This window comes from Neoarius graeffei, chromosome 1, assembly GCF_027579695.1.
Source record: "Neoarius graeffei isolate fNeoGra1 chromosome 1, fNeoGra1.pri, whole genome shotgun sequence".
Classification (NCBI taxonomy): Eukaryota; Metazoa; Chordata; class Actinopteri; order Siluriformes; family Ariidae; genus Neoarius; species Neoarius graeffei.
Genome location: NC_083569.1, coordinates 123,164,463 through 123,188,189, shown reverse-complemented (window position 1 = coordinate 123,188,189; position 23,727 = coordinate 123,164,463). Strand labels below are relative to the sequence as shown.

Here is a 23,727-nt window from a genome sequence, read left to right as displayed (position 1 = left end):
TGTAAATGAAGTTACATTTTGCTAAAAAACTGTTAATTTCTCCCATGGGATGGAGAGTGTTGGGACACCCTGTATTATGGGAAATGGAATCTGTAGTAGAGGTGGTTCGCAACTGTGGAGTTTGTGTTGCGACCTGAAGAAGGCATCACATGCTACGTAGTTTGCTCCATGACAAACAAATGTTGTTTAGGTTTGTGCGTTTTATGTCTGACTGGGATCCTACTCAGGCCATCACAGATATGGGGAAGCACATTACATAATTGTCCCACCGTAGACCACCACTTATTGTAGTGTCATTGGATCTAAACTGGACACCCGATTGGAAAAGAGACATAGCAAAGGGGAAAAAAAAAACCTAGCCAGTAGGGCTGGGCAAGTACATTCTAGAGCACATTTAATTGGACAAACACAAGTCCAATAATAATTAAAAAAAAAAAAAACTTCCCCAAAGCTTTCTTGAAAGTGACGATCTATAACATTAACACACCATCTCCAAAACTACTTATTTGTATATATTATTTAAATATACTATTATATTGATATGTAGAACACAAAGGGACAGGTACAAAGAGCTCTAAAACACATATTTGGAATTCAGGAATAAACCATGTCCCAGGTGCTGAAAAAAAAAAGAAAGAATAATAAGAGCCCTTTAAAGAAAACTTTTGTTGGATGCACTATCCTACACTTAGTTATACTCTGAACAATTTCAGTTAGTGTTAACAAACTGGTAATGGTTGGTCTAGTCCGATCTAAACCAGACTTTCTATGCCTGTTCATTAAAATCTCATGGTTAATCATTTCAATGGTCACATAATTCCAAAAGGACCAAAATGGGAATGAATGAATGACAATCCAGGGAAACTTGATCCTGTGCTATGTACTCTGTACTACGATTCTTCCAGAAATCTAACTGAGGGGGCGTCGTGGCTCAGGTGGCTGGGGCGCCGTGCCATAAATCCGGGGACCCGGGTTCGATCCCTCCCCATCTCTCTCTCCCGCTCATTTCCTGTCTCTACACTGTCCTATCCAATAGAGGTCAAAAAAAGAAATCTGACTCAGATAGGAACAGAGGAGTTTGGCAACAATGTTCTCAAAAATCGTATGTAGAAAGTAAAGGAGTCTGGACTTAAATTGGGGCAGGGTCAAGATGCAGATTCATTAAGCAATGGCTCAACAACAGCTAGACTATATAATTTGGGACATTATTGATGAATTATGTTTAATTATGACTCCCAAATCAATGACAACTCAAAAAAATAACTTGGGACAGTATTGAGTCCGTGTGGTTGCTCTAGAGTAGAGCTTCTCCTCCCTCCAGCTCTATACGCTATTGAACAATCCGTCTGCTCACGGTTATTGTTTGCACAACAAACTTTGGTGCTTCTATTCCTTAAAATATAAACGAACGACTAATTTAAACCACCATGACTAGTGTTAACAGGTCCTGAAAATGAAATAATCAATCATCAACACAGTAAATGTCATGCAACGAAAGGAAAGCACCCAATGTGCACCCGTGAACGGGACGTGTCACTGTCCTGCAAGGTTAATACATGACCACTGACTTCCAGTTGTGCGAAAGAAAAGATTGATCGAGGTATAGAGCAGGGTATGAATTCAGTAAAAATCCTGATGTACTGTGCTCAGAGGTAGGACTTCTCTCCGGTGTGAATGCGCTGATGAAGTTGGAGAGTACTCAGCAGACTGAAACTCTTTTCACACCGTGAGCAAACGTACGGCTTCTCTCCCGTGTGAATGCGCTGGTGAACTTGGAGAATGCTCAGGAGACCAAAACTCTTTCCACACTGTGAACAGCGATACAACTTCTCTCCTGTCTGAACAGGTTTGTGTTTTTGAAGCTGACCCATTTGCGTGAAATGCGTACTGAAATGCGTGCCGTGATGCGCCTTTTCTCCCATGTGAACGCGCTGGTGTTGTTGAAGATGACCCACTTGTGTAAAACTCTTCCCACACTGCAGGCAATGATACGGCTTCTCTCCTGTGTGAATGCGCTGGTGTACTTTGAGAGTACTCAACAGACTAAAACTCTTGCCACACTGTGAGCAGACATGTGGCTTCTCTCCCGTGTGAACGCGTTGATGTATTTGGAGATGGGTCCGGCAATAAAAACTCTTCCTGCACTGCAAGCAATGGAATGGTCTCTCTCCTGTATGGATGCGCTGATGTATTTGGAGGTGGGTCCGGCAATAAAAGCTCTTTTCGCACTGTAAGCAGCGGAAGGGTCTCTCTCCCGTGTGAATGCGCTGGTGTATTTGGAGACGGCTCCGGCAATAAAAACTCTTTTCGCACTGTAAGCAGCGGAAGGGTCTCTCTCCTGTGTGAATACGCTGATGTATTAGGAGAGGGCTCCGACAATAAAAGCTCTTCCCACACTGTAAACAGGGGAATGGTCTCTCTCCTGTATGAATACGCATGTGCGCTTTGAGGCTACCACTTTTGGTAAAATTCTTTCCACACTGTGGGCAGCGATAAGGTTTCTCTCCTGTATGAGTGCGCATGTGTGCTTTAAGAGTACCCCGTTCAGCAAAACTCCTTCCACACTGTGAACAGCCATAGGGCTTCTCCCCTGTGTGAACAGCCTGGTGCCGCTGAAGATGACCCAATTGCGCAAAACTCCTTTCACAGTGCAAGCAGTGATACGGCTTTTCTCCCGTGTGAACGCGCTGGTGCTGTTCCAAATGACCGACTTGCGCAAAACTCTTCCCACACTGGATGCAGTTATATGGTTTCTCTCCCGTGTGAATGCGCTGGTGTATTTCGAGATTGCTTCGGTAAGTAAAACTCTTTCCGCACTGTGAGCACTGATGGCGATTCTCGCCCGTGTGAGTGCGTTGGTGCGTTCTGAGATTAGCTTGACGAGTAAAACTCTTCCCACACTGCGAGCACTGATACGGCTTTTCTCCCGTGTGAACGCGCTGGTGTTGTTGAAAATGACCCAACTGGGCAAAACTCTTTCCACACTCCAGGCATTTATACGGCTTCTCTCCTGTGTGAATGCGCTGGTGTACTTTGAGATTAGCTTGGCAGTTAAAACTTCTCCCACACTCGGAGCACTGATGCGGCTTTTCCCCTGAAAGGACGTGATGATGTGCTTGGAAATCAATCACTTGAACAGTAAAACTGTTCCCACATTCTGGGTATTGGTGAAGATCTTCCGCCAGTGGACTGTGATTGGTGGTAGTTGGTAAATTAAAACCAGTCTCCTGCTCACTACTGGAGCATCCTTTGTGCATCATGTTTTCATATTTAATTTCTCCTGATTCCCCATAGTGGTGTGTCTCGATGTGGTCATCGAGGTCAATTTCATATTTAATTTCTCTTGATTCCTCATAGTGGCACGTCTCGATGTGGTCATCGAGGTCAATTTGAGATTTGTAGGAAAGAGCACATAAGGAGCAGGAGAAGACGTTTTCCGTTTTGCTCATTTCTGGGGCAGAAAAAAAAATAAAAAAGTCAATACCATTGTTTAAAAAAGGTGAAATGACAGCATTTAATGTGTCTGATGTAAATAAGTACATTATTATTAAATAGGGTGCATCAAACCACCCCATAACGAAATGCTTTCCTGGAACAGCTTGCCTGTATCTATGTATGCTAATTTTCTGTTTTCCAACATAGGAAAGTCAATCAGTGCAGAGGAGTTTACGCTTTGTGGTTTCACAGTAACATGAAAAGCTACAATATTTTTGTATTTTTAACTTTGGGAGAGAAAACAGAGAGAGGGGATGGGAAGGGAATGACTGTTTATAGCTGCTATAATACAAATGGCACCAGGAAGCAACTTGTTTCATGGATGTTCCACAACATTAAAAGTAAATATAGACATATCAAAACTGTGCGTCACTTTTGAATGAATAAAAACCGTAACTGTTAGAATATTGTTGTCGAATGAGAGGAAGACAACATGGGAGATGTTCCATTGTAGAAAAATAATCCATTTTGGTGAGGGAGCTAACAGCGCCCCATTGTGTCATATTGCTCACTTAAAAGTGCTTTAGGTAAGATTAGTCAATTGTTTTCAAGATTAATTCTCTAGCAATTAAGTAGCGTGGCTAGACATTTGAATTACTTTTGTTGCTCTTGAACTCCTTGATCCCTCCCACCCTATTCCCACCTGTGTTCACAAACCTCCACCCCCAAGATCTACCTAATCCTGTCGAGCATTCTGAACCTGAAATCTGTTCTCCAAAAGGAGTTTCCTCTGCCACATAATACATTTGTCTTGGTCATGATTTACACCATTTTATATACAGTAGCAGTCAAAAGTTTGTACACCCCACTCGTTCATCGGTTTTCTGTATGGTATTTTTACTCTTTTCCAGATTATAGAACAATACTAAAAAGTCATCAAAACTATGAAATAACACATGGATCATATGGAATTATGTGGAAAACAAGAATGCTAAACAAAACAGGTTTGATATTTTAGATTCTTCAAAGTATCCAGTGTTTACCTTGATGACGCTTCGCACACTACTGGCATTATCTTAACCAGCTTCATGAGGTAGTCACCTGGAATGCTTTTCAATTAACAGGTGCACCTCATCAAAAGGTGAACGAGTTTCTGGCCATCTTAATGCATGACATCAAACAGTAAATAATAAAAATACAGTAAATAGCCCTATTCCACAACTGTAGTAATCCATATTACGTCAAGAACTAAGTAAAGAGAAACGACATCCATCATTACTTTAAGACTTGAAGTAGCTTTTAATTAATGACAGTAAAGATCAAACACTGAATTAGAAGGTGTGTCCAAACTTTTTACTGGGACTGTATATTGTAAGTATCTGATGCACACAAATTAGTAACAAGAACGAAAAGACTTGTTGGTGAGGCATGCCTGTTGATACCATCGTCCTCAAGTTCTGCTCGTTTGGACTTTACAGTAAAATTATTTACAATTATGTCCAAAATATTAGCCCTTAAAAACCATTTAACCAACCAAACCTGACTTTGGATACAGTACCAGTCAAAAATTTGGACACACTTAATTCAATGATTTTTCTTTAATTTTATTCATTTTTACAGAAATTTCACCTTTAACAATAAAGCCGAATGAAGTGAAGTGTTTGAAGTATTATATTAAATATAAAATGTAAAGTTGATTAAACTGCAGTACGACTGAAATAAATCTACACTCACCATTAAAAAGATGATAAAGAATAAAGGAACACTGTTTACACTAAAACTCCTACTTCAGGAGACTTCAGTTTCATGAAAATGTTAATATTTCTAGCAGTCAAACTTATTTATTTATTTAGAAAGCCTTACACGCTAAATAAAGTAGAGCGCCACTGAGGAGCCATTCTAAAGAGGCCATCTTCCCCAGTTTTCCCCAGGACTGTCCCCCCCCTCCCCCCTTAAAAAATCATCATAATATATTATATAAAATGATGATGAATTCTCACACCATTGATAACGCACGAGTATCCTGCGACACAGTTAATGAAGAGTTATTTTATGTGCCAGGAGGCTGATACGTGATTGGCAACTGTGATTACAAGCTTCACAGATATATGGGGAGTTCTCTGCAGCGGAGTTAGTCTTCCTCTTGGCCCTTTTGGCGTAGAATTTTGGTTTTGTTCTCCTCAAACGTCCGAATACCCTTCAGGCACACGTCACACCACATCGCACGCACCTCAGCACTGCTTTCCCAGCTATCCAGGCGAATATCACATGCCTTGAAGTTCTGCTTGAGAGTGTCTTTGTATTGTAGTCTGGGTCTGCCTACCGCTCTCTTTCCATTGCAAAGTTGGCCAAAGAAAACGGCTTTGGGTATCCTGGAATCTTCCATTCTGGCGAGATGTCCCACCCAACAAAGCTGTGCTTTGAGGATTTGACTTTACACTTGGGACATGACAGCACTTTAGGACCTCCACATTAGAGACCTTGTCTTGCCATTTCATGCCACATACGGACCTTAGACAGCGTTGTTGAAACTGCTCCAGTAGCTTAATATGATGACGGTAGGTTGTCCAAGTTTCACAGCTATACAGAAGGGTAATACGAATCACAGCCTTATGGAGCACTTGCATGTGACGTCACAGCCGATCCAGATTGTGACAGACGCCATCGTGTCGGTCAAACGCCATATTCCGCCTTCTACTTCTACTTCTGGTTCTACTTCTGCTTTTACTTCTACCTTTTCTTCTGGAAAACCCTACTATATACAATTCTACTACAACAGCTGCGGCTACAAGCTCTCCCTACCTGTGCACGTTTTTTATGTTTTTTGTGTGTATTTTTGCGTGTTGTTCGTCTGTACCAGACTTCAATATCCACTACAACCGTATGGACTTACTGGACATTGGTTTCCAGCAGAAAATGACGGTTTGTAGCGATTTCCATCGCATGCACAACATTCCGGACGAGAAAAAAAAAACATTCTGGACGAGATAGCGAGACCAGCGGGGTCTCCGTGGATTGTTATCGGAAGCAAAGCGAAGGAGGCGGCGCTGGGAGCGGAAGCAAAAGCGAGGCTACAGAGCCGGCCTGTTGATTAAGCTCAGAAAACAGCCACTCAAACCTCCACTACCAAGCCTCTACCTCTCCAACGCCAGATCCATGTAAACAAGACGGACGATTTGGAATTACCTTATTCTATAATCGGCTGGTCAGTGCTATAGTCAATACTTAAGTGACTTACCCATCCAATGAGGATTCTTGTTTACAAGATGCCACATCTGAGTCGCTGACAAATCCTGAATTTCTGTAGAGATAACTGTCCAGAGATTTATAAGCACGCAGTGCTTCACCACTGAACAGCGAGGGAAAGTTAATGAGGTAATTATACACGTCCGGGTATTCCGCTGGCAGTTCAAAATCCGGTCGTGAAAACTCCGTCCAGTAAGCCATAAGGGTCACAAATCTGTAGATCGTTTATTTTAGACATATATCTAGTTATCTGTTCATTAGAAAAATGAGCCGTGTAGTCCGTCGGTTGAAATTGATCCATTCTGTACACGAGTGCAGCAGTATTCAGCGGTGTTTTTGACCGACAAGATGGCGGTTGTGTACTTTCCGGTCACGTGACTGCAAGATCTCTATACACGTTCATTTTCGTACTCAGTCTGACACTACGCTCATCCCACAGTCTATACCTGAGCATTCTGAATGCACTGCTAGCATTAATTATGCACTGTATAATCTCGTCATCTATGGTTGTTGAATTTGACAAGATACTGCCCAGATAGCAGAATTTCTCAGTAGACTTAAGTGGTGCGTTGTTGATGGTAACAACCAGGTTTACATAACTTCTGTCAGGGGCTGGTTGGTACATGACCTCCGTCTTTGTAATGCTGATCGTCAAACCAAACCTCTCTAAGCAAACTTAGCTGTTATTAGCTGGATGTCCTCAAGGGTGCGGGTGACTAAAGCACAACCGTTCACGTAGAGCAAATCACGAATCAGCATTGATCACGTCTTTGTACAGGACTGCAGGTGTCTTAAGTCGAACAGGCCGCCATCTGAACAAAGCTGAATATCCACCCTCTTGTCTAATTCATAAAAAGCATCCAGTAGCATCAGAGAAAACACAATGGAAAAGCGGGTTGGAGCAAGGACACAACCTTGCTTGGTTCCGTTGGTAACAGGGAATGGATCAGATGACTCTCTGCATTCCTGAACCCGAGCCAGCATTTACTCATGAAAGGACCTGATGATCGCCCAGAACTTTTCGGGGCAACCAAGCTTTCGTAAAATCGACCAAAGGCCATCGTGATTAACAGTATCGAAAGCCATGGCTAGGTCGATAAATACCATGAAGAGGTCCATGTTTTGTTCCTCGCACTTCTTTTGGATCTGCCTCAGAGTAAAGATCATGTCTGTGGTCCCTATCCCAGCTCTAAAGCCACACTGTGGTTCTGGGTATATTGACTCAACAAGCTGTCTAACATTCTATTTAAGAGGACACATGCTAGTATCTTTCCTGCAATAGAGAGAACAGATATACCTCTATGATTGTCACAGATCAACTGGTTGCCCTTACGCTTGTAGAAGTGCAAGATGGAAACATCTTTGAAATCCTGTGGTACCGCTCCCTCCTCCCAAATCCATACAAACAATTGGGCAAGTTTCTTCCTCATGTAAAGTCCGTCATAAGTGTATATCTCGGCAGGCATGCCATCTACAACCCCGATTCCAAAAAAGTTGGGACAAAGTACAAATTGTAAATAAAAACGGAATGCAATGATGTGGAAGTTTCAAAATTCCATATTTTATTCAGAATAGAACATAGATGACATATCAAATGTTTAAACTGAGAAAATGTATCATTTAAAGAGAAAAATTAGGTGATTTTAAATTTCATGACAACAACACATCTCAAAAAAGTTGGGACAAGGCCATGTTTACCACTGTGAGACATCCCCTTTTATCTTTACAACAGTCTGTAAACGTCTGGGGACTGAGGAGACAAGTTGCTCAAGTTTAGGGACAGGAATGTTAACCCATTCTTGTCTAATGTAGGATTCTAGTTGCTCAACTGTCTTAGGTCTTTTTTGTCGTATCTTCCGTTTGATGATGCACCAAATGTTTTCTATGGGTGAAAGATCTGGACTGCAGGCTGGCCAGTTCAGTACCCGGACCCTTCTTCTACGCAGCCATGATGCTGTAATTGATGCAGTATGTGGTTTGGCATTGTCATGTTGGAAAATGCAAGGTCTTCCCTGAAAGAGACGTCGTCTGGATGGGAGCATATGTTGCTCTAGAACCTGGATATACCTTTCAGCATTGATGGTGTCTTTCCAGATGTGTAAGCTGCCCATGCCACACGCACTAATGCAACCCCATACCATCAGAGATTCAGGCTTCTGAACTGAGCGCCGATAACAACTTGGGTCGTCCTTCTCCTCTTTAGTCCGAATGACACGGCGTCCCTGATTTCCATAAAGAACTTCAAATTTTGATTCGTCTGACCACAGAACAGTTTTCCACTTTGCCACAGTCCATTTTAAATGAGCCTTGGCCCAGAGAAGACGTCTGCGCTTCTGGATCATGTTTAGATACGGCTTCTTCTTTGAACTATAGAGTTTTAGCTGGCAACGGCGGATGGCACGGTGAATTGTGTTCACAGATAATGTTCTCTGGAAATATTCCTGAGCCCATTTTGTGATTTCCAATACAGAAGCATGCCTGTATGTGATGCAGTGCCGTCTAAGGGCCCAAAGATCACGGGCACCCAGTATGGTTTTCCGGCCTTGACCCTTACGCACAGAGATTCTTCCAGATTCTCTGAATCTTTTGATGATATTATGCACTGTAGATGATGATCTGTTCAAACTCTTTGCAATTTTACACTGTCGAACTCCTTTCTGATATTGCTCCACTATTTGTCGGCGCAGAATTAGGGGGATTGGTGATCCTCTTCCCATCTTTACTTCTGAGAGCCGCTGCCACTCCAAGATGCTCTTTTTATACCCAGTCATGTTAATGACCTATTGCCAATTGACCTAATGAGTTGCAATTTGGTCCTCCAGCTGTTCCTTTTTTGTACCTTTAACTTTTCCAGCCTCTTATTGCCCCTGTCCCAACTTTTTTGAGATGTGTTGCTGTCATGAAATTTCAAATGAGCCAATATTTGGCATGAAATTTCAAAATGTCTCACTTTCGACATTTGATATGTTGTCTATGTTCTTTTGTGAATACAATATCAGTTTTTGAGATTTGTAAATTATTGCATTCCGTTTTTATTTACAATTTGTACTTTGTCCCAACTTTTTTGGAATCGGGGTTGTACACCAGGGGACTTCCCTGAGGAGGTCTGCTTGATAGCCCTTGTGACCTCATCCAGCACTGGTGGGAGATTTAGTCCCTACAGTAATCGCCTCTGAGGGATCATATTTAGAGCCTCTTCAGACACTGAGAATGGACGGTTTAGCAAGGTGTTAAAGTGCTCCGCCCCATGGTTCAGGATGTGTGTGTAATACATTATATATAAAAAATTACATACAATAAAAAAACATGCATACATTTATATTATATATAAATCTATCATGGGAAATATATTGCATTACCCAAGGCATGTAATGTCCCATGTTTTTATATGTCTGATTTTATATATAAAGGTTGTGTGAAGATGTGAAGTTTATCTTCAAATGGTGAATGTATTTACTGTATCACAAGTGACAAAGTGAACAAGTGAAAATATGTGCAAAACAAGAAGATAAACTTCATATCTTCACACCACCACGTAATGTTCTTTACATTATATGGACACATCCACAAAAAAAATTCACAAGTTAATCAAAATAATTTTAATTTTGAACTGGTTCTCCATTTTGACAACGCACGTCTAGTCAGCGGGAAACATTGGGAATGACGTCATCGGAGTGAAATATCAGGAAATATGTCACTCAGATCCGTGATGTATTTTGTATGAAAAATGCGAGTTTTTCAACATGAGAAGATAAACTTCATATCTTCAGGCCAACATGTGATTTTCTTTTTATTATATCGACACATAACAAACAAACAAACAAAAAAAGTGCCCAAATTTATCAAAACAATTCATCAATTTCCTTACGAGTGACATATAGAGATTTATGTCATGGTTTTGGTTCTCCATGTCCCAGATGGAGCTCATAAAAAATATGAGTGGTGTATTTCCCAGTAAAACACTGTGTCCATATACTATACAGTTATATTTTACACATCTATACTGCGTAACTATCATGGAAGCTATCCAGAACTGGTTGACAGCGACAATAAATGTAACGGTGGTCCACTGCAGTGTTCTAGCATGTCTAGTACGTTTGTAATCGTCATTCTTTTAGCAACGCTGCCAACTTAGAGAAGAAGTTGTTGCTACATTTGGCGACTTTTTAGACACCTTTAGCGACTGCTTCTTTTTGTCTGCATTCCTGACAGAATGTTTAGCATCCTGTAAACAGTTTCGTTTGTATTGCCATGACCAAAGAGATCTTCTTTCTATCTATCAGAAAGATCATTTATTTCTTAAATAATTTAATGTTCCATTCTCGAGTTACACAGTGCTGTAACTCTATTCTAAGTGAATATCTTCCTTCTACATGTACCCTTATTTGAGATTTGATACAACATTTACACTACACCTCTTTTGTGCAATATCATACCCACATGCAATATAGTAATTCACAATGCAATGCAAATACTTTTTCTGGACAATTCCTGTACTCTAATATCATTTTACTGTCATGTGCCAGTGTGTTAACTGCTCTGTGTGAGTGCTCATTAAGGACGCACTCATGCCCCTTTTCCACCAAAGCAGTTCCAGGGCTGGTTCGGGGCCAGTGCTTAGTTTGGAACCGGGTTTTCTGTTTCCACTGACAAAGAACTGACTCTGGGGCCAGAAAAACAGGTTCCAGGCTAGCACCAGTGTTGTGCCAGTTCACACCTTTTCTGAACTAGTTCAAGTTCAGTTCATACATGCTCAAAGTGAACAGTTCACGTTCAAAGTTCACAATTTTAATTCTGAACTAGTTCAAAGTTCAGTTCATTTTACTTTTTGGTGAGATATGAAAATAAAAAATTTTTCAGACCACGAGCTAGAAAATCACTATACGTTCTCTGAAACTGTTCACTGTAGACCAGTGTTTCTTAACTGGTGGGTCGCGACCCAAAAGTGGGTCGCGGAGGGGTCCCGGGTGGGTCGCGGAGCTGTGGTGTAAAAAAAATGCTAATTCATTGATTCACTAAAAAAAAAAGTGCAACTTTTTTCTGCGACAATTTACAACTCTTATTTTGATAGACGATTCCAGCTCCGTGTCATCTGTTGCCATAGACGCAGAATGTTTATGCGACATAACGTGCGTGCTAGTCATTTGAGCGGTGAACGACATGTCGAAATGATGGTACGACCCCGAATATTTGAAATATGGATTTAGTTGTGTTGAGGACAAAATGGTACAGAAACCCATCTGTGTGGTATGTGGTGAGACACTTGCACATGAGAGCATGAAGCCGTTGAAACTGAAACGTCACCTGGACACAAAACACCCGACGGTCAAAGATAAACCAGTTGAGTATTTTGAAAGACGGCGCCAAGAACTGAGGGCTTCGCAAATGCGGCTAACAGCAACATGCTCCACATAAGTGCAGGCACTCCGTGCGTCTTACCACGTAGCTCATCGGATAGTGAAGGCCAAGAAACCTCACACCATAGCAGAAGACCTCATCTTACCTGCTGCTATGGATATGGTCAGGGAGATGGTCAATGAAGCAGCGGCAAATAAGTTGAAGACAATACCGCTATCGAATGATACTATAATTATACAGCATATAATGGCCATGCAGATGCAAACACAGGTATAATAATAATAATAATAATAATAATAATAATAGTTATTATTACATATTATGGTTATATTTTGAGAATTACATTAAATTGACTTGAACGCTAAAAAAATTGGGTCGCGACCTAATGACCATGGAAAATTGTGGGTCCCAAGACTGTTCCAGTTAAGAACCACTGCTGTAGACATTTGCTCATGACACTGCAATTGTGGGTTTCTTACCAGGTGATGAAACATGCATTCCACTAGCCATTTTTTTTTAAATTGCAGCGCTTTCTCTCACTCTCATCATTGGTCTCTCACACACTCCTTCTCTCGCTCCAGCCCATTCTCCTCCTCACTCTCATCGTTGCCTGCTACGCCTACCCCGCCCTGCTGCAATTCATCATGGGTAACGTAGTGCGGAAGCCAGTATGTTATTCAACTATTCTCGGCCGGACACTACGGTCCCCGCAATGCATTGCGCACACAATGTCAAAGCCATTTCTGTCTGGTGTGATACATGATTTGAGCGGCACCGGCTGCGAGAATACAGGAGGGGGAGACTTTCTCTCGTTGCGTTTCAAAAGAGAAAACAAATGCCACTTGAGTTAAACAAATTCCAACGTTCATTTACAGTGATGTCTGCCGTTCATGACACATAATGTGAACAAATTCACGTTCAAGTTCTTTATTAAAACATGTGTTGCGTTCAGTTCAAAGTTCATGAAAAAATGGGCGTGTTCAGTGAACGCGTTCTTTTGAACTCGTTCACGCACATCACTGGCTAGCACCAACTCTCTGCTGGGCCAGAGGAAAGAACCACTTACGTCAGTGGGGGGGGCGGAGTTGTTAAGACCAACAACAATAACAAGACCGCGAAAGATCGCCATTTTTAAGCGACGAGAAGCAGCAGCTGTACAAACGCGAAGTCATCCATTATTATTATTATTGTTGCTGCTGTTGCTTCTTCCATGTTGTTTTTGCTTCGATATTCGCGCCAAGGTTTATGCAAACGTAGCAACGTAACTGACGTATACAGCGACGTAATGATGTGGCTTCCCTTAGCACCACGAGCTATGGAAAAGCAAACTGGTTCTCAGCTGGCTCGCAAGTTGAACGAGTTGTGAACCAGCACCAGCACTGGCTCCGAACCAGCCCTGGAACTGATTTGGTGGAAAAGGAGTATCACACAAGAACAGTTGCCTTGTATCGAGCCAGAGTACAACTGTCCCCCATCCCCACTGACCTGCCCTCACATCGTGCTCACTGTTCCGGGTCCGAATACGCTTACGTCAGCACGATGTAGCTTTTTGTGTTGAAGAAAAGTGCTCTCACAAAACACAAAATTAATCAATAATGTAACACAGCTACTTTCATCATTTTTCACTTGAGTGGAGTGTTTGTACTGTATGTGTAAAGCCCTATTTGAATTGGACTAGATTTACATGGGGAGGTGGGGTAATGTAATTTCACCACAGAACATCTGTAATATTTATGGGTGATTCATATGAGATAAGAAATCTCTTTATAAATAATACACACAGGAGTGGCTGTACAATTTCCAAACTAGTTTCCATCAGACTCAGAAATCTTCAAATGTACTGCAGTGGATACTTTAGTGATATTCAGATATGTCATACTGCAGGATTCAGGATGGCAGTTTGGGACTGCAATGTCATCACTACAGCTATTACATCCTGAATTAATCTCTGCTATGAAGTTACAATTCCTCTGGTCACCACAAAAGTTTTACTCCCTACTCACATGCCTATGAAGGTTCTCAGTCATTCAGGTCATAGTAAACCCTAGGTGCTAAAGAAGGCAAATGGACTTGCTTGAAATTCTTGAAGACGTTTCACCTCTCATCTAATGCCGCTTTTCCACTACCAACGTGGCTGAGTTGGGCTGAGCCGTGCCGTGCTGAGTTGGGCTGAGTGGGGCTGTTGGAGTTGCATTTCGACTACAACCGCGCTGAACCGTGCTGGCTGGAAGTGGGTGGACACATTGGGTGGAGTTAGCGAAAGTGGGTGGACATCACGTGATGTAGTTAGGCGGCGCAAACAGTGACATCAGTGACCTTTAAGCAGTAGTCTCACAACCCGGATAGTAAACAATAAACATGGAGGACATGGAGTCGTTAGTGTTGCTGGTCTTGGTGCTGTGGCTTGTTGTCACCGACAACGCCAACAGATACTGGCAAGAGCGTATAGATGAGGCGAGGCGCATAAGGCTTCAGAAATTCTCGTAATTCGTAATTCTTCTTCTTCTGGGTTTACGGTGTTTACAGATCCCAGCGTGCTCGCGGGGCGTGTGTGGGCATGTGAGGACACTCCTCCTCACCAATCAGTGCACAGGGGAGTGTCTCCTCACGCCCCTAGCCCCACTCGGCTCGGTTTGGCTCGCTTCAGCCCCACTCCAAAACCGTGCGAGTTTTGGGTGCTGAGTAGGGCTGAAGCGAGCTGAGTCGTGCTGCTCTAAGGTAGTCGAAACGCGAGCCGTGTCGGGCTGAAGTGAGCTGAAAAAGGGTAGTGGAAAAAGGCCATATAAGGCTTCTTCAGTTCTGTCTGACTAGTGGAGAATTCCAGGTATTTATCCTCTAGTGGATCAAAAGCAACCCTAAGGAGAGTCATTGAGGTTACCTCGGTCGTTGAGTCATCCTGTAGGTGTAGGTCACTGGGAGCTGGGTGTGAATGGTGTTAGCGGCCTAGATAGTCGTTAGGGTGAGCTGTGGGTCATTGACTCTCTCTGCCATCATGTGAGTCATTGAAGTCAGCTGACTTTGGTGGGGATGGGTATTCAGTTTTCTGGGAAGTGTGCCGAGGACTGCATTGTAGGTGGCTGATAAGTGGTGTCTCAGACCACCTCCTCTGTTCAGTGATGGTCGTTCCAGGTTGATGAAGATGGCTTCTTGCCCTTATTGTCATTCCCTACATTTCTGGACTATCTGAAAAACTCAGGAGGATCTTCTACAAACATAACATCCCTGTACACTTCAGACCCAATAACACCCTGAGGCAGAAACTGGTCCACCCTAAGGACAGAATACCCAGGCACAAACAGGACAACAGAGTACGCAATTCAATGCAAAGAGGAATGCACGGACCTGTACATTGGGGAAGCGAAACAACCGCTTCACAGGTGCATGGCTCAACACAGGAGAGCCAGTTCCTCAGGCCAGGACTCTGCAGTCTATCTTCATCTCAATAACAAAGGACACTCGTTTCAGGACTGCAATGTACACATTTTAGCGAGAGAAGACTGGTGGTTTGAAAGAGGAATAAAAGAAGCCATCTTATTGGCATGAAAATTGAATATCCTTGAAGATCTCTGCAAGTTGTTAAAAGATCTTTGTAGATCCTTTCAAATCTTGACAAAAATTTTAAAGATCCTTGAAGATCTTTTGAGGATCTTTGTTGAGATCCTGAACAGGACCCTCAAAGTCCCTCACAAAGAACTTTACAGAAGATCTTAAAAGATTTTCATCAGGGCTCCATTCTGGAGTAGAACTGCAAAAAAACTCCTTTTCCACAGGATATGATGGAATAGCCACGCACATACAGTGGTGCTTGAAAGTTTGTCAGGCTTGCTCATTGGGGATAGATTAGGGATAAAATTAGCTCATGTTTTAAGTCGTTCAAATTCTGTAAAGCTGCTTTGTGACAATGTTTATTGTTAAAAGCGCTATACAAATAAACTTGATTTGATTTTGATTTGTGAACCCTTTAGAATTTTCTATATTTCTGCATAAATATGACTTAAAACATCATCAGATTTTCACACAAGTCCTAAAAGTAGATAAAGAGAACCCAGTTAAACAAATGAGACAAAAATATTATACTTGGTCATTTATTTATTGAGGAAAATGATCCAATATTACATATCTGTGGGTGGCAAAAGTATGCGAACCTCTAGGATTAGTAGTTCATTTGAAGGTGAAATTAGAATCAGGTGTTTTCAATCAATGGGATGACAATCAGGTGTGAGTGGGCACCCTGTTTTATTTAAAGAACAGGGATCTATCAAAGTCTGATCTTCACAACACATGTTTGTGGAAGTGCATCATGGTATGAACAAAGGAGATTTCTGAAGACCTCAGAAAAAGCGTTGTTGATGCTCATCAGGCTGGAAAAGGTTACAAAACCATCTCTAAAGAGTTTGGACTCCACCAATCGACAGTCAGACAGATTGTGTACAAATGGAGGAAATTCAAGACCATTGTTACCCTCCCCAGGAGTGGTCAACCAACAAAGATCACTCCAAGAGCAAGGCGTGTAATAGTCAGCGAGGTCACAAAGGACCCCAGGGTAACTTCTAAGCAACTGAGGGTCTCTCTCACATTGGCTAATGTTAGTGTTCACGAGTTCACCATCAGGAGAACACTGAACAACAATGGTGTGCATGGCAGGGTTGCAAGGAGAAAGCCACTGCTCTCCAAAAAGAACATTGCTGCTCGTCTGCAGTTTGCTAAAGATCACATGGACAAGCCAGAAGGCTATTGGAAAAATGTTTTGTGGACGGGTGAGACCAAAATAGAACTTTTTGGTTTAAATGAGAAGCGTTATGTTTGGAGAAAGGAAAACATTGCATTCCAGCATAAGAACCTTATCCCATCTGTGAAACATGGTGGTGGTAGTGTCATGGTTTGGGCCTGTTTTGCTGCATCTGGGTCAGGACGGCTTGCCATCATTGATGGAACAATGAATTCTGAATTATACCAGCGAATTCTAAAGGAAAATGTCAGGACATCTGTCCATGAAATGAATCTCAAGAGAAGGTGGGTCATGCAGCAAGACAACAACCCTAAGCACACAAGTCGTTCTACCAAAGAATTAGCCTAGTAAACTAGACCCACCCGCCTAGCGGCCAAAAATATTTTTGCCTAGCGAATGGGTCTAGCCTCGCACCATATAAACAAAAACACCCCGGGTATCAAATCGTGCCCGCCAATCACAACGCAAGGTTTTTGTTTGGATTCCTTGGGCGGGCTTTTGCAGGAGTGACGACAAAGCTGTGCGACGCTGGAGAAAGCACAACAGGAAAGATGGCTACCGCTAGTGAACAGCGCATGTTTGACTCCGCTTTGGAATCAGTTTTAGAAGAATTAGACTTGGAGTTTTCGTTGAAACATGAGCAGGAAGAGGCTCTCCGCTCATTCCTTTTCAAGAAGGACGTTTTCGCTGTTTTGCCGACCGGCTATGGCAAAAGTCTGATCTACCAGCTGGCTCTGCTCGTAGCCAAAAGGATGGGGCTAGTTTGTGCAGTACAAAGAATTAATAAACAGCTTTGAAACATTACTTTTTGATTGTTTCTTATTTTCCTGTTATTTTAAATTTAAGGGAAATTATTTCACCAAACACCACTAAATAAAAACTCTCAAAAACAGTTTAAGCAAACCCTTGAAAAACACTTGGAAAAAATAAGAGTGTATGTTAAGTATGTGGTACAGACTCCAAACTTGTGGTCATTATCTCCAAACTTCTTAATATCTAGAACCTGTTTATTAATTAATACGCATTTTGAAAAATTATTTATTTCAAGGTCTCCGCCACTGCTTTCTGTCGCTCTGACTACGTCACAGTCACTGTTGCGCTGATTGGTCAGAGCGTTGGCCTATACGCACAGAGACAGTTTGAAAGACAGCGGTTTGTTCCACCCCCACCCTTCAGAAATGTCTACAGATCGAGGCCAGACTAAATATTCACATTTACGCTACGTTCACACTGCAAGACTTAATGCTCAATTCCGATTTTTTTGTGAAATCCGATTTTTTTGTGAAATCCGATTTTTTTGTGAGGTCGTTCACATTAACAAATATATGCGACTTGTATGTGATCCTCAGTATGAACGAAAAGCGACCTAAAAGTGTTCCGCATGCGCATTGCAGGATACGACGACGTCACACGCAGTGAGCATGGCCAGTGTTTACGGAAGTAAAACCGCCCGGTTGCGGTATGACCCATCCAATCTAGCTTGAATAGCTGTATCCCCCCAAATGGAAATCAGCTCCCTAACCTCTGCGTCCTTCCATTGAGAAGATTCAGAACCTTCACAGCCCGAAGCGTCCCTCGCATTGATGTCATGCGCAGGGGCGCAGATACGTTTTTTGAACGGGGAGGGGGGGGGGGCGAAAAACTGGGAGGGACAAAGCTGCCAGCAAACCAACCCCAACCCCGATATGCCTGTCAAACTTGTTGTTAGTAACCATAGCAACCAAGCTCGAGCTCGCAACCTGTGCAGTCTGCGCAGCTCAACCAACCGAATATCAGTCTTTGTTTTGTTTTATGTGAGTTGTTGCAACTATGTATACACTGCCGTGCACCTCAATAAACCGAATGGTAATTAGTCTTTTGATTTTTCCATGAGGTTTGCCTTATGCAAAGAAAGACAGCATAGACATTTTTTCCTCCCTATAAGTGGGGGGGACCGAACGAGGTGAATTTAAATCTGGGTGGGGCGAGTCCCACCCTCTATCTGCACCCGTGGTCATGCGCCATGTTGTTGTAACTTTTTTTGAGAGACCCGCCGCCTACTTCAGCGCAGAATAGTGACGTTTGTGGCTTGTTGATGACGTGTAAGTCGGATGAATGCAACCTGGCGGTTCAGACTGAAGTCGCATATGAAAAGAGCGGATAGGGATCGGAATTAGGACCACATATCCAAACAGCCTGGGTCGGATTTGAAAAAATCGGATCTGTGTCGTTCATACTGTCAATAAAAGATCGGATACAGGTCACATATGGGCGAAAAGATCGGATTTGAGTCACTTCAGCCTGCAGTGTGAACGTAGCCTTAGTCTGGCTTGCCAGGCTACCAAAGAATGGTTCAAGAAGAAAAGTTAATGTTTTGGAATGGCCAAGTCAAAGTCCTGAGCTTAATCCAATGGAAATGTTGTGGAAGGACCTGAAGCGAGCAGTTCATGTGAGGAAACCCACCAACATCCCAGAGTTGAAGCTGTTCTGTACGGAGGAACGGGCTAAAATTCCTCCAAGCCGGTGTGCAGGACTGATCAACAGTTACCGCAAACGTTTAGTTGCAGTTATTGCTGCACAAGGGGGTCACACCAGAGACTGAAAGCAAAGGTTCACATACTTTTGCCACTCACAGATATGTAATATTGGATCATTTTCCTCAATAAATAAATGACCAAGTATAATATTTTTGTCTCATTTGTTTAACTGGGTTCTCTTTATCTACTTTTAGGACTTGTGTGAAAATCTGATGATGTTTGAGGTCATATTTATGCAGAAATATAGAAAATTCTAAAGGGTTCACAAACTTTCAAGCACCACTGTATCTCTAAGTATAATAACACAATGTTATTTCTACGACTTGTTTTACAGAAGGTAAACAGTGACAAAAAAAAAAAAAAGACTTTTTGCGAATTTGGACAGGACTAAAATCTGAGAAACTCCAGAAACTATTACATTACATCACCCCACCTCCTCATGTAAAACTAGTGCAAGCTGAATAAGTGTCTAAGCGTGCTCTGTCGGATCACAATCAAAACAGGAAGACGTTCCTTGTATGCTCAGGCATACTTGGTGGATAAAGCTGATTCTGATTGGTCATGATGAATCACTAGTATGCAATTTAGTCCATGATGTCACCTGGAGACTTATCTGAGCTTCCTCTGGCTATTTTCCCCTGAAAAGAGATGGCAACACTCTTCATGAGTTCATTCACTCGTTCGTCACTTTTTCTAGTAGCTAACAAGGTCAACTTTAATAATAATTATTATAAAAGATGCTGAAATGGGAGGGAGAGGATGCTGGGAGTTCTGGGCCTGTCAAAAGGAAGAGCAAAGGTTTTAATTCATTTCACAAAGACTGATAAAGAAAAACAGATCAGCATGGACACAGCACTGACTGTGGTGGAGTCTGAGGAGAAGAAGGACTGCATGATGGGACTAAAAGCTCCAAAGCTGACTTCAGTCTGAAGGCAAAACAAAGGCAATTTCTACATTTAAGGTCAAGAAATATTCAGTTGAAAATGATTAAAACGTCTGTATTTGCTTGAACCTCTGTGTACCACAAGGTTTATAACATTACTGCAATCATTAAAGCTGTTTTTTGTTTGTTTTAATAAAAATAAAGATATTATATATATATATATATATATATATATATATATATATATATATATATATATTAAATCAAAAGGTAGCAACCCCCCCCCCCAACCCACCCATTCATCAGCTCAAAGAACCAGTTTCACTTTCACTTACCTCAGGATTTAAAGCCCAACACGTTTAGCCAGCTAAATGCTAACGGTTTTCAGTTCGATGAGATTTTAACGGTTGCAGAAACGCTTTGTTTTCATGTAGAGATGATGAGCGTTGATGGATTATAAGCGACTCCTCAGTGAATGCGCACTGATTTACTGCCACCTGCTGGACTGGAGCGGAGGCGTCATTTTTAATCCCACTATAAATTTACAAAGAAAGCATGCACAGATTATTCTTATTATTATTAGTTGTCAAAACTACAACTGTCCCATTACAAAATGCAAAAAAAAAAAAAAAAAAACACACTCCGTACTTGCCAACTTTTCAAAATTCTCATGGGGGAGAAAAGTGCAAGGCAAGGCAAGGCAAGTTTATTTGTATAGCGCATTTCATACACACAGGCAATTCAATGTGCTTCACAAAAAATAAAAGCATAAGAACAGTAGGGTGGCACGGTGGTGTAGTGGTTAGCGCTGTCGCCTCACAGCAAGAAGGTCCTGGGTTCGAGCCCCGGGGCCGGCGAGGGCCTTTCTGTGCGGAGTTTGCATGTTCTCCCCGTGTCCGCGTGGGTTTCCTCCGGGTGCTCCGGTTTCCCCCACAGTCCAAAGACATGCAGGTTAGGTTAACTGGTGACTCTAAATTGACCGTAGGTGTGAATGTGAGTGTGAATGGTTGTCTGTGTCTATGTGTCAGCCCTGTGATGACCTGGCGACTTGTCCAGGGTGAACCCCGCCTTTCGCCCGTAGTCAGCTGGGATAGGCTCCAGCTCGCCTGCGACCCTGTAGAAGGATAAAGTGGCTACAGATAATGAGATAAGAACAGTAACAAAGAATTAAAGTAAAAGTGAAATCATTAAAATCCGAAATTAAAATAAAGAATTAAAGTAAAATCATTAAAATCAAAGTTAAAAGAAATTATGTTAAAGGAAATTAATTACACTTTAGGTAAAAATTAATCAAGTGAAAGCATCTGAAAACAGCTTTGTCTTGAGCCTGGATTTAAAACTAACAACAGTAGGAGCATTTTTGATCTCATCTGGAAGTTGGTTCCAAAGCTTAGCAGCACAGCAACTAAAGGCTGCTTCACCACACTTCGTTTTGACAGCTGGTATTACTAGCAAGTTTTTCTCCTGTGATCTTAGAGACCTAGTTGGTGCATATAATTGAAACATATCCAGTAGGTAGCTGGGTCCCATCCCATTTAATGTTTTAAATAGAAGAAGTAATGCTTTAACCCTTTGGTGACTGACCCCTTGAACATGGTTCCTCCAGGAACGATGACGTTTCAGTCGTCAAGACAACGGAAAAACTAAAATACAAGAGCATTTTGTTTTGTGCACAAGAGCATTGTGACGTATCTTTCTGTTTTTGTATTTTAGTTCTTCTGTTGTCTTGACAACTGAAAAGTCATAGTTCCTGGAGGAACCATTTTCAAGGGGTCAGTCACCAAAGGGTTAAAGTCAATTCTATAGCTCACTGGGAGCCAGTGCAGAGACCTTAGGATTGGAGTGATATGGACGACCCTTTTTGTTCTTGTAAGAACCCTTGCTGCTGCATTTTGGATTAGTTGAAGCTCTTTGATGGTCTTTTTTGGAAGACCTGTGAAAAGGCTATTGCAGTAATCAACCCTACTGGAGATGAAAGCATGAATAAGTTTTTCTAGATCATGCTTTGACATGAGACCCCTGAGTTTAGAAATGTTTTTTAGGTGATAGAATGCAGACTTTTTTACCACTTTCATATGACTGTGAACGACATTTTCAGTTGGCCGAGGGTCTGATGATAAAAACAGTGGATCCCAATTAATTCCATTTTTTTAAGGATTTTCCACTAGGAGACCAACTGGTCTGGGCAATACAATCACAGGCCCCAGAGTCCATGCGGCTGCACCGCTGCGGCATATTCTGTGATGCAAAATGATTCACCAATCACCATACAGACAAACACACTACCGTGACTACACAGCTATCAAGAGCAATTACCAAGCACATATCAAAGACACTCAAAGTTACACAGTAATGACATCGGATTCTGACATCAGCCATCTCAGTAACCAAATTTTAGTTTTGTTTTTCTTAACCAACATGATCTTGTGTGTATATCTTATAACATAGATCTTCGTTTTCCTTGTTAAATGTATACTTACATGGTACTTGGTTAATTAATTGCAACTGATTGAACCAAATGATAAGACATAACTTGGTTCTTCCAGTAACTATGTTAAAAAATGCTCTGAATTAATTGCAAACCATTTGAAATGTATACAATTAAAGAGTTTTTGAATTGTTGATATTGTTCTATCAGTTCCTGTAGGTTATGGGATTCCTGTATCAGGCCTGAGAGAGCTCAGAGTGAAAAATCTGAAATAATACTCTTGTCTTGAATTTTAATATAATAACAATGAAAGGGAAGTCTTAAGTCAGATTTTGAGCTGAAAAATCTCCTGCCTGAATATTGTATCCATACAGAGACCCATGCTTATCATTTCTTAAAATAGCCACAGTGAATGAAAGTATTATTGGATTGCATGAAATGTGTTTTCCTTCTGTAAGCTCATGTAAAAATATATAAATTAAATTTTAATAAGATTTAACCAAAATAGTAACAACTCAATTAAATAAATACTGCACTGTAGGGTGCATCAGTTGCCCTCACTTTCATAAAATCTGATGCGTTTTTGTTCGGGTGTTCCTTTTCACCAATAAAGACATCCTGTAAAATTTTTTGACCATATTCAAAAGTCTAATGGTGGCACCATGAGGTTCATTTTTTTTTTGCCAAAAAACGCTTATTTTATGTTTTCGCGTAAGGTTTGAATCACAATGTTGGACTCCATTTATCGATTTCTTGTGAGCCAGAGATCATGTTAAGAACCTTTGCAAGGGATTGAGAAGCATTAATGTGATTCATAATACATTTGTATTGTTTAAAAGTAGTTGAACAATGATTCAATGAACAGCTAAAACTCAAACTGTGCTTGATAATATATTTAGAATATGTACTAAAAATGTGTATCTAAGATATTTGGTATACTCTATAAGGTGCCATAATGTTTCATGAAAAGTGATCGAAATTTTGTCATAAAAGTCATAAAATAGCAGCTTTTTCCATAACTTTAAGCTCCTGGTGCCACCATTAAACTTTTGAATTTTGTCAAAATATTTCACCCAGTGTGTTTTCTTACCAAAAGGAACATAAAAACAAAAATGCATCATGATCGGAGGAA

The 23,727-nt window shown here is 41.5% G+C and overlaps 1 pseudogene; it reads right to left on the bottom strand.

Moving 5' to 3' along the window:
- Window positions 1–1,057: 1,057 nt before the first annotated feature.
- LOC132886221 (zinc finger protein 208-like) overlaps window positions 1,058–23,727 on the bottom strand; it is an 86,009-nt pseudogene continuing 63,339 nt past the window's right edge.